This window comes from Astatotilapia calliptera, chromosome 23 (genome assembly GCF_900246225.1).
Source record: "Astatotilapia calliptera chromosome 23, fAstCal1.2, whole genome shotgun sequence".
In the NCBI taxonomy this organism is placed as follows: Eukaryota; Metazoa; Chordata; class Actinopteri; order Cichliformes; family Cichlidae; genus Astatotilapia; species Astatotilapia calliptera.
The window spans coordinates 1315979-1320750 of record NC_039323.1 but is presented as its reverse complement, the minus strand read 5'-3'; positions in this window follow the sequence as shown (position 1 = coordinate 1320750).

The following is a 4772-nucleotide window of genomic DNA, read 5'->3' as shown; positions in this document are numbered from 1 at the left end:
GCGCATCCGCATCTGGCGGGATGTAAACAGCGGCCAAGATGAATGAAGCAAACTCCCGCGGAGAATAAAACGGTTTGCAGTGAATAAAAAGGTATTCCAGAGAGGAAGAGCAGTGCTGAGCAATCACTGTTACATCTGTGCACCAGCCACTATTAATGTAGAAGCAGACACGTCCACCTGTGGTCTTACCAGAGAGAGAGGCCTGCCGGTCCGCGCGCAGCAGATGAAAGCCCTCCAGCTTGAGCGCGCTGTCCGGGATGTCCTCACAGAGCCACGACTCCGTAAAACACAAGACACAGGAGGAGGCAACGTCTCTGTTCATGCTTCTCATCAGGGCCAGCTCGTCCATCTCATTCCTGAGTGAGCGTACGTTGGAAAGGGAGATCCCAGGAAGAGCAGTTCGCAGTCCGCGTCTCCTCAGACGCACGAGTGCGCCGGCTCGCTTTCCTCGCTTTCGGCGTCTCACTTTCCTGATCAGAGTCTGCAGTAAATCTGCCGCAGATGCGACAAATATTGGAAGTAAATCCACAGGTGTTGTAGTCCTGTAGTTAAGAAGCTCTTCTCTAGTGTAAGAATATCCAGAGGAGTGCCCAGACACAGAAGTTATGCACAAAAACAAAACAGAAGTAACGCACTGAAGCACCGGGGCATCCATACGCGGCGGCGCCATCTTGGAACAAGGGACTTGTCTTTGAAAGGTAGAGTGTTAATTACTAAAGCTGAAGGGATATCCCGATGAACATATGCTGCTCTCTCCTTACATCTGGATAAGAAAAGTAGTAAAGATATTGACCGTATGCTCTTTAATTTTATATGGAAAAACCGTACGCACTATATTAGAAAAACTGTTGTGATGAATAAGTACGAATCAGGTGGGCTTAACGTCTTAGACTTTTCTACTTTAAATAACACTTTCAAAATTAATTGGGCCAAACATTTTCTTAAAACCCTACCTCTATCTGGAACTTTATACCATACCACATTTTCTCTCGTTTTGGTGGCTTTACTTTTATTTGAAATTGTAATTACAATGTTGAGAAAGTCCCTGTAAAGCTTTCATCCTTCCATAAGCAGGTCCTCTTAGCGTGGACCCTCATTTATAAACACAACTTCTCACCTCACAAATACCTTATCTGGAACAACAGAGATATTTTATAGAAAAATAAATCACTTTTCCTGGAAACTTGGCTCCAAAATGGGATCCTATTGGTGGCTCAGCTGGTTAGTAAAGAGGGACAACTACTTACTTACAACGACTTTATTGCACTATATAATTTTCCAATCAGTGTTCCAGATATCAAGCGGAAGACAGTCTGGATGGTCCCCCATAAATATTTGATTGTAAATAAGGTGAAAGAAGTCTCTTTTAAAATTCGACATACATGTTATCCAGCCAGTCACTACATGGTCAAATTCAAAAGGGACATAAATACTAATTGTACTTTCTGTGGGGATCATCCAGAAACGGTGACACATCTTTTTTGGTACTGTTCTTTTACACAGAGATTCTGGAAGGAATTTAGCAGCTTTGTTATTGTCCATATTTTAAGGGAGTTTTCTTTACGATGGGAAAATGTTTTATTCTGTTTCTTTAAGTTCCCCAAGAAGTATGAGAAATGTTTTTTATGATAAATTTCTTAATACTTTTAGCTAAATTTTTTATCCATAAATGTAAGTTTACTAACAAAACACCATATTTCTGTCATTATTTTAAGGATGTGCACATGCACATACAATCAATATCAGACTGCACCAACAAAAAGGCTCTCACAACAATATATGTATGTGAATTTTTGCGTGTATTCTTATAATTGTTACCTTTTTCTTTCACCCTTGGCTTTTTGTGTTCATGTTCTGTTGTATACTTCATCTGTTCGTATGTTGTATACTCATTGTTTGTTAAATAAAGTTTTAAAAAAAAGACACGCTTTGTTTAGACCCCCAAAATCCTTTCCACGCCCACCCCCGTGACATCACGCTCCAAAGCCCTGTTACGTCACAGAACGTGGTGATGTCATAGTGACAGTCCTTTCATCCTTTGATGTTCAAGTCTATAAATAGAGGACAGCTGTCAAAGGGAATTCATTAAGCTATCGTTTTGTTGGAGTGATACAGCACATAAAAAGCAGAAATGAGTTCGAAAGCTAACAAAGACAGAAATGTTAATTTCTCGAAAACAATGGTTAAAAAAAGTGAAAAAGAAAAAGAAACATATGCCAGACAGTTCGAGCAAAGACTGCAGCCAATGATCGACGAGGTTGAAAAGCTCAAAACTGAGCTTGACTACTTCAAAAACCTGCATACAGTCAATAAGAAACGGATCGAGGATCTAACAAAAGAAAACAATGAACTTTTGCAGAATAATAAGCTGCTGGGTTCGGTCTTGGATGACAGGACAAACATCGCAGACAGGTTGGACTCGATAAAAGATGACCACGAAGCTCTGGTAAAGTTCCGCGCAGAGACGGAGAAAACTCTGGCTGAGCTTAAAGAAAAACACGAGGACGAAGTCCAAGTCCTGCAAGGACTGCTGGAAACAGAGAAAGAAAAGGTGGCACGTCAGCAATTTCACAACAGCCAAGTTGTTGAATTATTATTGAAACGCCACAAAGAGGAAAAAAATCAGATGCAGCAGTTTTACCAGGAAAATACTAAAAAACTGGAAAACAAAGCAAATGCTGCAGACAGGAAGTTAGAAGAGGTGATCAACATGTATGACTCCAAAATAGAAAAGCTGCAGACGGCAGTAAAAAATAGTAGAGGTGTGACCGTCAATGCGGTTAAGGAACGCGAGGAAGAACGTCAATCCTCGCAGTGTTGGATTGACGGTGTTTTGTGGCATAATACAAAGCTACAAGACGAAAATGAATTTATGGTTAAAAACATGAAAGAATTAACAGAGGAGAAAGGTCAAATGGGCAAAGTGATAGACGACCAAAAGGCCCAGAATATGGCGATCAAGCAGAAATGCCAGAGTAATATTAGAGCTCTGGCCTTGGAAAAGAAAATGAAGGCTATGCTTGAAGACGAAGTTGATTCTTTGAAAAAGAAAATTGAAGACGTCAAAAAGGCCCTAAGCACAGAGCAGGAAAACCACAGAAAGACAGCAGTGGACCGGCACAAAGTAAAAGCGGCACACAATCAGGCACTGGCTGAAAAGGTGGCGCTGGAAGAGAAACTGCGCTCCACAAAAAAGCAACGGGAAAGATTTATATCCAAAGTGAATTGGCTGGAGAAGAAAGAGCGCTACTTCCAAGAGGAATTGTGCCAGTGCGTTTTGTCCTTTGAAAAGGCATTTCCACATGAAGGTCACTTGAGAGGAAAAGAAAAGGTGGAATTTAGGGATATGTTCCACTACTTGAAAAAGAAATACGTAGACGGAGTGGAAGGCACCCCCTTTGTTGGAACAACGGAGTTTCTTGAAAAACAGCTGAACTGTCTACGTATCAGATGCAAGGATCTAGATGCAGCTTTACTAGCTAAAACACGGGAGCTGGAATCATTTAAAAAGCAGTACAATGACATGGTAAAGTCTTCCGAGTACGCTTTATTCCGACAAAGAGAGGAGCTCATTGGACCAGTGAACCAGATTATCCAAAAGGCTGCCAATGAAGAAAAAGAGATAGGTCATCTAAAATCTAGAGTGAAAGACGCTCAACTCCAGCTTAAATTAGAAAAACAGAAAGGACAAAAGCTGGCATCGTTGGACCATAGAAGCATGATGGGGAGATGTTCTGAGGAGACTCCGTCTCAGATTAATCCTCGTCCACTTCCAGGGAAAACTACATTTATTCAGGTACGTCCAAGACACCCTGGCAGAAGTGCAGGTATGGCTTCCCCAGTGAGTCCTCCTGTAGAGTCTCCATCAACACCACCTTTCCTCAATTCTGATGATGGATTACCACCAGTTGATTGTTAAAAATTAACTGCTAAAATAGGCCATTAGAAGTATACTTCATCTTGTCTCCCTATATCATGGGTGGGCATTCTCAGTCCACGAGGGCCGGTGTCCCTGCAGGTTTTAGATCTCACCTTGGCTCAACACACCTGAATCACATGATTAGTTCGTTACCAGGCCTCTGGAGAACTTCAGGACATGTTGAGGAGCTAATTTAGCCGTTTAAATCAGCTGTGTTGGTTCGAGGACACATTGCATTTTAAACTCCCAACCTTTCAGGTTGTTATGAACGGCTTATATTTCTAACATTTTGTGATGTAAAAGTGAACCATGTTTTTTTTTTTTTTTAATTTTCTGTTTGATGGAAGGACTTAAGACACGAGTTATTTAAACAATTCTAAATGACAGTGTGATGGCCATAGTACTTTATGTGGGCCAAATGTGTTAAGGATAATGTTTATCAATGTAAAATTGCAAAGAACCTTTGAATAGATTATAACATTTTGTAAACAGTTACCTCAGAAGCTGTACTGGTAGATCTATGTATGTAAGGTAAAACTTTCCACAGTACTTCCACTTAAGTAGCTAAACACATAAAGTCACCCTTACCAATAATCCACTGCTCCTTGAAAAAAAGTAGCACAAACAGACAACTGACTGAGCAATGATAAGTAGAGCTACCCGAGGCCGAGACTCAAGCAGAAGAAATTAAAAGTTGTTGTTTTTGTGGCACGAAAAATTAAAGAAAGTATGTTTAATAATTCAACAAGACCCGCACCTTCAACACATGTACATTCAAATTTTGGAACAGGCTCATCATTGCTGCTGTTCAATAGTTTTTATCCGTTTGAAAAAGTCATTTTACGGCTTTAAT